General features: G+C 30.7%; 1 protein-coding gene across 3 annotated transcripts in view; it reads left to right on the top strand.

Annotated features, from left to right (window-relative positions):
• Xpc (DNA repair protein complementing XP-C cells homolog) overlaps positions 1 to 14,285 on the top strand; it is an 81,187-nt gene that overhangs the window by 66,134 nt on the left and 768 nt on the right. The gene's annotated exons all lie outside the window — the stretch shown is intronic.

The raw sequence follows: 14,285 nt of genomic DNA, 5'->3' as shown, positions 1-14,285 counted from the left end.
AATTTTTTCTTACCTCATTTTTTTTCGTTATATACATTTATTTCAGTTTTGTTATATGCATTTACTTAATTTTATTTTGTTATATGCTTCTGTTAGTCTTTATGATAAATTTTAAAATTATTGAGTATGGCAAAGGGAACGAGATCTATTAGCCGAAGGAAATGGATGTCTCAATGAAGAATTTTCTAAGTAAAAAGTACTTATATTCATGTTACTCATAGGGGAAACCACAAAACCCAACCATACAGCCAGTTTGTTTGTCTGGGTTTGAATGTGAGTCGAACTAGCCGTAATCAGCAATCTTAGCCTGGAGGCCATTTATTGGGTTTGACTGATTTGGAAACCTAATAAATAGTACTTAATAAATATAATATTAGTAAGCGAATCAGATTTATAAAAACAAAATAAAATTCTTATGTCAAAAACAACTAAATCTCGATCTAACTCATAAGTACACTGGCAAACTGATGTGTAATAACACTGATAAATTCAAATACTAAACGGAATGTACACTGCTCAAAAAAAAAAAAAAAAAAAAAAAAAAAAAATGGGACAGTCCTATATCTCCCGATCTACTGGGCCGATTGGCAAAATTCAAATTGCGTTCTTCATGTCTCGAAAGCGCGACTTAGGATATATATTAGTTTTATATATAGCACTATTCTAACATAGGTATTTTGACACAAAATCGGACTTTTTCTGAAATAACATACCAATTTTTTTACATATTTCGATTCTACGACTCAAATTACGCCAAAATATGAAATTTTGTAAAATTTGGAGCGAAATTTACGGAGAAATTCACAAATTTATGTTGGCACTTTTTTGTCAGTTTGCGCCAAGAATAGTTCACTTGGCAAACTTCTTAATATATGGCAACCTAGTTTCCTTTCCTGTGAGCAGAAAAAAAGTCACCATCGTTCCTTTTTTCCAAATAACATTCTTTATATTATATTTTTAATTATAACTTATTATTTTAAGTAATTTTTTCTTTTTCGAATTTCATTTTAATTGTTTAAGTTGCATGGTTTTTTTTTCCGAATAACTATTTTAAAAATTTCTACTTACCTATTCGAACTGCGTAAATAAAGGTGCAGCATTTATTATTTTTTCAAATAGTTTTCTTTATATATATTTTTTGTCATAGTTATTATTTTAGGTAATTTTTAAATTCTTAACTTTTATTTTAATTGTTTGTGTTGCATTGTCTCTTCAGATAATTGTTTTAAAATTTTCTATTTATTCCTTCGAATTGAGCATTTTAAATATATTTATTAATATAAATTTTCCAGAATTTGATTTCATTTATTTGAATTGCGTTTGAATACTTTGTAACCCAGACTACGATGCGTTTGAAAACTGCATATATTAAAAGAGAAAATACAGTAAAGCACAGTTAACACGCCTTTCAATGTTCCGTTCAGAAAAGATATATATAAATAAGAGAGACATTTAACTTAGGATTGCGACATTTTAACTTAGGATGACTTGCATACACTGCTTTAAACAGTTTTATCATTGTGCCCATTGCTTTAGACAATTTTATCCTACATTTGGCTTCTTAAATGTTATTCATATTTTAGTCAAATATTTTATTTTTGAAATCGTAAAAATCAAATATCATAAGATTAAAAAGTTTTAAATTTAAAAAAAAAAATACAAATACTAAATTTTACCGTAAAATGTATTTTTTCTTCTCTTTTTCTTCAGGCATTCTACTTTATTCTCGCTCTTTTTCTTTAGGCATTCTGCAAGTATATTAAAAAGTATCCAACTTTTCGAAATATCTTGATATTTCTGACAATCATTTTAAATAAAGTTATCGCCTTCCATTTCATAAAGGCCCACAAAAGGCCGAGCGCTCACCATCGCTGAACACTGGTAGTTCACTCCGGGGTTCGAATCCCGGTAAACGGGCTGGTTGCATGGGCGTTTTCGTGGGTTTTCTCATGTGCATCGTGTATGACAGCTGGTTTCCCTTAGAAAGACTTCACGAAGTATTTCGTCAGAGCCTTTATCAGTCTTTAGAGGCTAAACATTTTGAAGGTATGAGATGAAAGGAAAGACTGGTTTCATCAAGAGGTTTTGGTTTATTTAATTATGACAAAGCACACTAGGGCTATCTGCCTAAGGGGAGGGATGCCTTCATGGAGGACTTTCTAAGGGGAACTGGCTGGCATACACGTTGCACATGGGAAAAACCACGAAAATGCCCAAGCAGCCAGCCCGTTCGTGGGATTCGGACCTCGGACAGAACTACCAGCGTTCAGTGACTTTATCGCTCGGCCGCTGTTTCATCAGAGGGAAAAAAAAAACATCTTTAGGTGACATCCACATGCATCACTGGATAAACTCCTGAATCTTCAAATAATTTGAATGAGAAAATCATGGGATTCTCCATTTATGATACGATATGATGTTCTATAACGTAATTTAAATTTATACAACCATATAGTCTAAACCATATTGTCTTTTCTGTTAACCACAAGCTCAACTAATGGTATTTGCTGGTGTACACGTCCAAGTGTTTTTTCTTTGAACACCTAAATTCATTGAAGTATCCTGAAAGTATCTTCAAAAGCGTCCAACTTTTTGAAACATCTTGGTATGTCTGAGAGAGCCAAATTTCCCTGCAAATTTTTGCTTACTTTTCTCCCTAATTTTCTTCTTTCCTTCTACAGTTATTTTCAGTGCACACGCAAGAAAATTAAGATTTTTCGATTGCTAGACTTCCATAAATTTTGCTTTCTTGTCAATTTTTTAAAATATCAATTACATGAATTGCGTTTCAGCTGAAGACGTCTTTTCATTTTCTAGTCATTTTAACTATAAATAAAAAAAGCGAAGTCTAAAGAATAAATATTTTAATTAAAAGATTTTTGCTAAATGATAAAGAAATAAAACAGTTCAGCAGGGTTAATTCTGTACCACCGAGTAACCCGATTCTTATATCGGCTGAAACAATCTAAATCATATTAAAGATCATTTTTTTATACAATCTATAACGCGAGAGAAAAATTAGCTTCTTAAAACATTCTTTCTAAGAGGATTAATATAAAAGATTATATTTATATATATATTTTTAAAGCTGGGACTTGAACCAAACTGTAAAATTTTTAAAGTTTAATTTACATGGTGGTTATAATTAAAGTTCCAATTTGAAATGGTCATAAAAGGAAAACTACCGTACCAAATGTTATCAAACTTGGGAATCGTGTAAAGGAGGTTATGAGAATTTATTTTCAGCGAGGAAAAAAATAGTTAAAAAAACTCATCATTAGGGGGAAAATGACGCTGTATACAAGATTCTTAAATGAAATAAGACACGAAAACATCTGTTTAAAATGTGTTTAATATTTTCCGAAACGTGTTACAAAGCATGTTCAATGTAGCTTCTAGCATTTTCCGAAAGCAAGTTAAATCCTGTTACTGCATTCTCAACAGCAGCTCTTAGCATATCGGGAGGAATGTTACGGACATGTCAGTGTTTAACATTTTTCATTTCTGCCAAATTGTTTAGATTATCACCATAAACAGTGCTTTTGAGAAAACCCCATAGCTAAAAGTCACAGAGGTTGAGGTCTGGTGGGAAGAGGGAAAGTGTTGGTGTATAAGACGTTCATTCGTGAAATGTTGCCTAAGTAACTGTGCGACACACGTGAGGTGGGGCCCAGCCATGCATAAAAATCGTAGTATCTAAAATGCCACGTTACTGCAGTTCATGTATCACGAAACATTTTAACATTGACTCTAAATGAGCTGCCATCACAGTAGTCCAGCTGTCGACTGTTCTTCAGAGAAAAATGGTTCAGTTATAAAACTAGCTGTCATTCCACACCAAACGGTGTGGAAAATAAATTCCTATGATCTCTTTTACACGATTACCAGGTTTGATAACATTTGATCCAGTAGTTTTTGTTTTATGACCGTTTCAATGCGGAACTTTAATTATAAACACCCTGTATATTATTAAATTTTAATTGAAGCTATGCGTTATATGTATACCATGCGTAAGATTTCCGCTTTTAAAGAAAAAATAAAGAATCGAAGCAAATATACTTAGGATAATGGAACAAAACTGAAAAAAAATTCCCCTCCCTCCAAAAATAAAATATTGAAACTTCGACCTTCAATTTATTGGATTATCGAAATATTCAATATGACCTATCTTCTAAGTCCTAGTTCCGACAACAATTCCGTCAAAAATTCCGAATTACTTAAGCTGATGTAAAAGATTTAGTATATATTCACTGTATGTTAGTAAAGTAATCAGAGTGTAATAAAAATAGATTATAGAATTTACGCTGATGCAACTTTTTGTCTGACTGCACAACATGTAATGGAAGAGAAGGCTTGTAGAGATCTGTTTTTGATATGCCTCTAAAAGTAGATGTCATACTCCTTTTGTCTCTTCAATATCAAAAAACTTTCCTTTGAGAGGCAACTTTAGTTTTTGGGAAAGAAAAAAAATCACAAGAAGACAAATTTGAAAAACATGCAGGACGATTGAGTACACATACTTATTTTCGGAACACAAGCGGTTCTCCGACTGGTTATTGAATAATGAAAAGATGCATTATCATGCAATACAAAACATTTGGAATACGTTGTCTGACTGAAAACGTAAGATTAAAAGTCATCTGCTTAATTCACAACCATTTACAAGTCAACTAATGGGGCAATTGCAGAATCGTTTTGATCCTGAGCTTCTAAGACAAACCTTATATCACTGGATTTAAACACTTCTTTAATCTTCCGAGAACGTTCTTTCTTTAGCTCATATTCCAAGAATATTAAGTGAGTACAATTATTGCAAAAGAAAATGAATATTCATTTGCACTACGGCTTGGTAGTTCTGCTTTTTATGTCTAAGTATACAACAATATTTTAAATATTTACAAATAAAATATTAAATTGGAGATTTAATTGGAGCCTCACCAGTTACCTAGCATTTGAAGATTGTTAAATACTAACCGTTTGTTGCGAAGTCTAACCCAGGGTCTTGCATGGTTGGTTTTCGTAGTTTTCTAGGTTCTCTTTACAAAGGTTCTCTATGAAAGCATCTTAACCAAATAGCTCCCACATTCTTTCTATGTTCAAATAACCAACTAACCTAGTTTAAGTGTGATTTCCAAATGAAGTTATTAGCAAAACCCGAATACTCATTAAAAATCATGTAGCTTGCCAATCAGGAGTAACATGAAAGATACGGCGCCAATAATTGAATTGGTGTTACAGTATGCTGTTTCTAAATTTAGATGGTCATTCCTTGTCCACAGAACCTGCTGACTTATCCAGCCATTAAGTAGCTGCAGATCATTTCTACATAACCATTGAACTTCCATTAATTCAGTCTCTACAGGGTTGTATGTTTATATCATAATTTGACCTTTATAAAAATGATTATTCAAAATCTTATATTTCTATAAAAATATACTATGCTTTAAAAATATGGATGATAGTATCTGCCGCTCTTTCAGCCACTTCAAAAGCAACAGTTTGTTTAGAAATAAATTATGCAGTTAATGTCATAAAATATTTTCATTAAATTCAAATAAACATTAAACGAAAATTCTCAGTTTTAGACAATTCGATTTAAACGAAGTAAAGTAGCAGACGATAAAACGCCGAAGGTAAAAATTTACTCTTAGAAAAACGTACTCTTATTTTTTTAAAAAAAGGATGAAAGAGAGAAATTTAAAAAAATTGTTAAAAATTTGAATAATATCATCTATATTAATAAAATAGATTAAAAATAGATTTTCATATAGTATTAATAAATATTTATTACGTCTTATTGTGGGAAAAATTTCATATAATTAATTCTCCGTAAAATTTTACTTGAAATTTAAGGTTAAAAATAGCTGTGGCAATTCAGTGTAACAAAAATCCATAGACCACATTTGGCGTTATTATCGCTCAAAAAAAAGATGCCAAATTTCAAAACATGAAAATATGTAAATTCGTGTATATCTTAGAAAATTTTGAATACAAAAGTCTAATTTTTTGCAGATATGCTTAAAAATACACCTACTTTATGATGATAGTAAAAATTTTATAGGTTATAATTCAAAATTTTTTTCGAAAGATTTATAAAAATTATTTAAAAATAGAAATTTAAAAAATAAAACACAAAAAATGGGTAAATTTTATTTGGAATTAACCTAAATTTCGAAATGTGAGAGAAAAAATAAAAAAAGTTTAGTAAAAAAAGAGATATTAATAAATATTTGCCGAATTCAATTAACATTGAGGAGCTAAAATTTTGAGAGCTAATATTTTAAAAACTACTTGTATGATTTTTACAAAACTTGGTATTCTGGCATAATTTGAGCCGTAGAATCGAAATATGGAAAAAAATTGGTATGTTATTTCAGAAAAAGTCCGATTTTGTGTCAAAATACCCATGTTAGAATAGTGCTATATATAAATCTAATATATATCCTAAGTGGCGCTTTCGAGACATGAAAAACGCAGTTTGAATTTTGTCAATCGGCCCAGTAGAACGGGAGATATAGCACTGTCCTTTTTTTTTTTTTTTTTTTTTTTTTTTTGAGCAGTGTACATTAATTCTGTGTAGATAAAATTTTTTAACATATTTTGCTGGGGATGTCTAGCTGTAAAATCCTGATTATATATACCCTTATTTTAAATTCATGACATATCTCACGGTTTTACCTCAAAATACAAAGAATCTACAAACCTCAATAAAATTAATATTATTTCCGTGCTGAAAATTCTCTGGATCTTTTCAATTATAAAAGCAGACATGCCAAGCAGTTTTCTTTAAATAAAAATATGCAGCAACGAGAAGATACGCTTTTGACAGCAAATCATTTTGACAAGGGAAAATTTTTCTACACATAAGAAATTTGTCGCTTAAATTAATTTTTCGTTAAAGAAAAAACAAAATAGAATCGCATATTATTAAAAATATTTTATTGATAATTCAGATTCTGAAAATAATAAAATTTTTATAAAAACAAACAAAAAAAAAAAAAAAGAAACAAAATATTTTATTTAACGGGGGCCAACTTTGGCACATACACTTTTCAACAGAAAATATTTGAAGCATGTTATGGATAATGATTTGGTTTATTTGATTATAGCAAAGTACTCAAGAGTTATTTACCTAAGATGAAGGATGCCTTCGTTGGAGGACTTCCTAATGGAAACTGGCTGAATACATCTTACACATAAGGAAAACTAAGAAAACATTCTCACAGCCAGCCCGTTTGGTGGGATTCGAACCCGGACCAAATCACCAGTTATTCCGTTAGACTTTGCCGCTCAGCCGCTGGTGGGGTGTCCGATAGTGGAAAAGCTCAAAATTTCATATTAGAAACAAAATGGTAGCCTAGTATAATACGAATTTATTGCCATTTCAGTTATGTGAAGCGATTTCGATATTGTTTAATTATTTTATTATGGCAAACTATACGAGGGCTATCTCTTAATATACTGACTTACATTCAAACCCCTCTGAACAGGCTGATTGCATGGGCGTTTTTGTGGTTTTAACTGTATGTAGTACGAGATAGTTTCCCTTAGAAAGTCTGTCTTAAAAGCATACCTCGAATTACACAGATCGCCTTTGTGTGCTTGATAATTTAACGAGCCAAACCAAACATAATCTCAAACGAGGACTAGTGGTATTGGCACGTAATCATGAAGAGCTAACTGAAAATGGCTCATATTCACATTAAACATGGGCAAGAAAATTCACGAAAACTGATATACAGGCAGTCCATTCGCTAGGATTTGAACCCGCTTCAAACTATTAGTATTCAACGATTTTACTGCTACGTCATTGGCGTCCTTTTGTAGTATCTATATGAAAAATAATCGCAAAGATGCAATCATTGCATACCAATGTATTAATTAAGTTCAGAACTTAAAGAAAAACTTTCATTCGTGGTATTACTGTCAGCATTGATATTTAGAGAGATGTTAACTTATTTTCTAATTTATTTGATTATTATTATTGATTACAATTATTAAATTATAATTAATTTAATTCTTTAGTTAATTGTTTTTTCTGACTGTAATTTTTTGTGAGCAGTATATCTAACCCTTCCATATACTAACTGTTTTGCTTAACTTACACTCCATTAATTTTAAGCGGTTTTATACTGACAGACTTCCTTCCAAAAAAATTTCAAGAAATGCATACTTTTAAAATCCCCTACATAGTTTTAAAATCCCCTACATTTCAAAACTGTTCTGTATTTCAAATCTCAGTAATTAAATTTTTAAAACAAATATTTCTAGAAATTCCTTTGGCGTATTGATTTATTCAATTTAATTAGTTTTCGAGTAGAATATCTTCCTTTCAACATACAAGAAATTTTCTTATATCAGTTCGCCATTTCTGTGGAACACAGAGCCACACATACAAGTGCAAAAACTCAGCCATGTTGAAAGCACAGTTTTAACACTTCAAAATGTAAAAAGCAGAATATACCATTAAAATAACCCACATTTGAAATACGACGGCAAACAAAAAAGCTGGTTGCAAAATTTTAGATTTTTTCCTGACAAATCAGAAATTGTAATGAACTTTTATTACAAAAATAAAATATTTGATTATATAACATATGATTTATTAAAAATTGCGTCTTCAGTTACAATTCTTATTTTTTCCTGTTTCTACTAAAATTCAGCAATGTACTATAACAACAGGTGATTCTGTTTGACTTTCATTTGTATAAAGTACCACAAAGCAAACAGTTGTAAAACGATTTATCTTCATTCACAAACTTTTAGTATTTACCTGCTGTCTGACAATGATACTTCACTTTCAGGACTCTTTCGTAAAGTGCTCTTTTCAAAGACTTCACACCCCATTAAGAGCTTTGTGCCAACTGACAGCTGCCTGCAGAAAGGTAGGGGAAAGAACACCAGGGAGCATCGTCTAAAAATGTCTTAAGCATTTTTGGCCAAATTTGGCCTTTGTGTATACACATCTTAAACATATTTTAAGCGATTTTAAATTCATGTAAAGACGTCTAAAGCATTTTTAAAGGAAACTCTGAAAATATTTAAACATGTCTTAAGCAATTAAAGGGTTAATTTATTTTGGAATTATTATTTAAGTTATTAAATTATCACATATTTTGACTCAGAATAGCATCTACAACAAATTAAGGCACTTTTTATGCGTTCATTGTCTTTTTGCTGAGTGAGACCAAAAGTAAATTTTCAGTTTTGTGCACCAAAAACCTGCCTTCTTGCTTGTTTTTTCATAGAAAATGTAATTTTAATTGTAAAATTGGGGGTTGCGACCCACAGTTTAAGAAACCCTGTTCTATCGTAATTATTGCTCATCTGGATGAGTACTATCACCCCTCTTAATTTGTAAAAACAATTTAGAATCACCCTGTATATATATATATATATATATATATATATATATATATATAATAATTTATTTCCTAAACAGTATTGATTAATTGATTATATTATCTCCTAAGTTTAATTAAAGTAGAATTATTTTAAAAGTGTGCATCCATACTGGTAATATATATTTAGATATACTTTTGTGGCGGCTGATTACAACCAAAAAGGGGAGGTGCACAACTCCATGTTATAGCAGTCCTATGCACAAAATTTCAATATTCTGCGGCTATTCGTTTTAGAGTTATGTGAGATACATACATACGTATGTACAGATGTCACGAAAAAAAAAAATTCTTTTGAATTTTAAATCTATTTTGAGGAAAAGAGTCCTTTATTCTTAATTTATAGTATTAGAAATGGGCAGCAGTTATTTTCGAAATGTCATTACAGTTTGTTCATTTGATAAATTATAAATTATTAATGTAAAATTCAGTTAGTATTTACAAGAATGTCATTAAATTGCATTCGATAGCTGTCAGAATGAATATTCTCGTTAAAATAGGATATCCGAAAGTGTTTGCAATTACAATACTTCCTTTACTTTGTACAAGGAAGTAAAAAAGGAAATTTTTATTGCAATGCTTAATCAACTAATGCTAAACTAAGCAAGTATATAGTGTAAACTATCAATCTTTTTATTCAATTTTCATTTGCAGATATTTATTATGAGTATTCTACATTAAGTTGAACACAAGATCTAAATTTGTTCGAAGCACTGCAATGTATTCATTAACCTTCAGAGATATTGTCTGTGAATTTTGATAGTAAATTTAGACCTTTTGGGATAAGCTCAGGCATAAGAAAATACTAACTGAATTTTACATTAATAATTTATAATTTATCAAATGAACAAACTGTAATGACATTTCGAAAATAACTGCTGCCCATTTCTAATAGTATATCCATCAACTGTACTCATCATCATATTCTTCAAAGACCAAATGACTTCCAAGTGTCCTGAATCACATAGCTTTACTTTTTTGCTTTATTGATACCGTAAGATCTGTGCAACTGTAGAATAATTAAAGGATAACACTAGAGCTGAAAATCAACCGCTTTGATGAAGATTATTCCACAAAACTTCATAAAATATTGGAAGGCGATTATCATGATTCCAGTGACATGTATTCCTACGATAGTTTAAAATTTGATGTTAAGTATACCATAAAGTCTGCAGTCACCCTTGAAATTCCAAATGGTAAGCAAAATGTTCAAAAGGTATAGCTGCTGGCTAATGCCTTATTTATTAATCCCAGTGCTATTTATATTTTTGCTCTGAAATTTTTACTTCATTGTACAAAGTAAAATTGAAGTATTGTAATCGCAAAAAATTTGCGGTATAATATTTCAACGAAAATATCCGTTTTTACCACCATCAAATGCAATTTAACTATGTTTTTGCGTGACATCTGTATGTAAGGGCAGAATAAGAACTCTTTTCCCCCAAAAAATTATAAAACTGATTTATAATGGATTCTGAAGAGATTTTTTTCATGGGGTCTGTACCTATGTATCTCACATAACTCAAAAACGAGTAGGCTCAGAATGTTTAAATCTTGTATATAGGACTGCTATAACATGTAGATATGCACCTTCCCTTTTGAATGCAATCGGCTGCACCAAAAGTATATAAATATTTGTATATATATCCATTCTGTTATAAGAATAAAAAAAACTGGGCTCAACAAACTCAGTTTCTTTATTCGTATATGTTTGTAAATTGTGCATTTTTTGCTTTAAAAATGATTGAATTATGTTGTTCTTATCTTCCAGTTAAGGTTTCTATGCCTTTAATTGACCTGCATGTTGTAGTTGTGAAATTATCAACAATTTAAAAGTTTCTTTAGTGTGGCTAAACCTAATTTGTGTACCATAGCAGCATAGTACCATACCATATTTGTTTACATTTGAAACTTAGGAGAATAGTAGATTTGTTGCCAATCCAGACAAATTAAGCTTCACATCACCAAAGTAACCTTCTTTTATTATTGAGAATTAAATTATGCTTAATCCATTCTGGAATTATCATTTAAGTTATTAAATTATCCCATATATTGAATCAGCATAGCATCCACAACAAATTAAGGCAGTTTCTAGGCTTTCAGTGCCTTTTTGACGAGTGGGACCAAAAGTAAACTTTTAGTTTTGTGCACCGAAAAACTTGCCTTCTAACCCACTAACTACAAAGACTACCATATCAGCTGTTATTCAACAATAAAGCCATTTGCAATGCTTAAGGAATTCAAAATGTTGGAAATTTACTGTTTGGCTGTCAATACAGAATTTTTTTAACCACGTGAAGTTTACTTATCTTTTAATCTGTATTCAAAGCAGTTCTTGAAAAAGAAAATTATTTTGTATGCTTTTTCCAGTTATATATATTACTTTTCCTAATTATGGAATTTTATAAAAACATAAAAAATGTTAATTAAAAAACTGCAATTTCTCTTCCAGATGTCTTGATGTTGTGTTTCACTTATAGCTAAGTCTTCATTTGAGCAATTATTCCTAATAGTCAAAAGTCTTTAATACGGACGTCCATAATCCGGACCTCAAAGCTACAAACTTTCTGCACATGCGTCAACGCATGCGCATAATACCTTTACGCATGCGCGTTTAATGTATAACAGATGGTATAAGCTAAGCTAAAATTATCGAATTATCTATTTCAGTTAATGTTGCAGATTACATTTTTCCTTAATCTTCTAATTGGATTCGGCTTATTATTTTTTGCAGACTGTTAGAGCAATTTTATAAAAGTAAGCTTGAACTTTCGATTATGTCAAAAAGAATTTCCGATTCTGGAGCTACCAGAGGATCTACAAAGCGAAAGCATGTTTCGATGTCCATCAAACAAAAAGTGGAAACAAAAGTACAAAAAATGGATAAAGGCATATCCTTTGATTCTCTAATCATTCCGAAATATGTTTATCAATTTCACGCTTGTCTGGGGGGGGGGGATGACGCGGCACTCAATGAACTGGAAGTTGATCTGTCAGCACTATCCTTATCTTCAGGACATATGTTTTTATTTTATTTGGCTTATAATTTCTTACTAAATGTAGTATTCCATCTCGATGTACTCTCTCTTTGATATGATTTAAATCAAATTTGTCGTCATTATAAATATCGCAAATACACATCAAATAGTTTTCTGGTTGCAACTTTCTAATTTCGACTATGCGTAATGTATGCTTTACGCATGCGCGCATTGAAAGAAATGTTTAATAAAGTAAACAAATAAATATAGGTTTTTTTTGTAAATTTTAATACCCTTTAGATCATAATTGCTCTTTATTTCAAAAATTATGGTTTCATATTTTTAATTTTGTAATTTCTGCATGCCATCTTACCAGATTTAAACTGATGATCTATAATTTGGAAAAACCGGTAATCCGGAATCGCTGAAGTCCCGACGAGTCCGGATTAAAGACTTGTGACTGTATTTTGATTAAAAAATTTCAGCAGATGGTTACAGAGTTCTTTAGAAGAGTTTTTATATTTTAGTATATGTTCTTTTCCTTCCAATCTTGTTATATATATTCCTGAACAATTAGTTTTTAAATTCATATATAGTGAAACCTCATATAGCTAAGTATTATTATGTACTGGTATTTTTCAGCTACGAGATTTTGATTAAAAAATTTCAGCAGATGGTTACAGAGTTCTTTAGAATAGTTTTTATATTTTAGTATATGTTCTTTTCCTTCCAATCTTGTTATATATATTCCTGAACAATTAGTTTTTAAATTCATATATAGTGAAACCTCATATAGCTAAGTATTATTATGTACTGGTATTTTTCAGCTACGAGAAATTGGAATGGAAAAGCATTTATCATTGAAAAAAAAAAAAAAATAGTAAAGACATTCATTATAAGTTTTCCTTCTTAGCATTAAAAAATATATATATATATATATATAGTAGATTTTTTTTTAATACAAATATTTTATTAGTTTTCGAAAAAAAAATTCCAGTAATGATGTAGTATGCAATCTACCACTTTTAGTTAATTATTTTTTAAAACCATTGAAATTTGTTGTTGTTTTAACGATTTCTTTTTTGTACCATTTTAACATGTGTTGAATATGAAACTTACCGAGGCTACCTCAAGCACATGATACAAATGAGCCATTTCTGTGAGGAAAACAAAAGTGGAAAAAGAGCTGCATGCTGCTTGGAAATGAGGAAATAAGGAGTTGTATTTTGATGCAGCAAAAATGAATGAAGGAATCATGGCAAACAAATAGAAAAACCCTGGGTATTTAGTTGACATATTGAACTGATAAACTCAAAAAAAAAAAAAAAAAAAAAAAAAAAAATTTTTTTTTTTTTTTTCATCGAACGAAAAAATGCCACAATCCTCAAAATCCACCTGGAAGCAATACCTGGTTCAATTATCATAAGTGAGAAACAGCCATCTTTTAAGTGGCTGGGCCAAGTCAGTCCTGCAGTTGGTACTAATACTCTAACAAGTTAATTGTTTTGGGAATTTTGAAGCTAAAGATTCTACATGACATGCAGAATGCAAATACTTCCATATTATCTCACAGAAATATGGAGATCCATTAATAAAAGTGATGACTATTTTTTAGTTATGCTGTGCAAATTCATAATGTGTACAGCTGAATCACTCGTAAAAATGATCCTTTTAACCACTTGCGCTACGACTAAACTTCACGGTTGCAGTACGGTGCGCAACAATATAACAAGCGGTAAGGAGTCTCATTTACTCCGCTCCACGTCTGCGAGTGCAATCCAGAGCTGTAAGAGAAATAAACAATCTCGTTGTTAGATGACATGTGCACCACGTTATTTTCATTTTTGCGATAAATGCCTATCGATGTGGTGTTCACGTCGCTCGCGGTTTGAGACAAAAGCATCTC

The sequence above is a fragment of the Stegodyphus dumicola genome, chromosome 8 (genome assembly GCF_044657685.1).
Source record: "Stegodyphus dumicola isolate Sdum_Otavi_A_Nest chromosome 8, ASM4465768v1".
NCBI lineage: Eukaryota > Metazoa > Arthropoda > Arachnida > Araneae > Eresidae > Stegodyphus > Stegodyphus dumicola.
The sequence above is the reverse complement of the archived record's forward strand: the minus strand, read 5'-3'. Positions and strand labels throughout refer to the sequence as shown.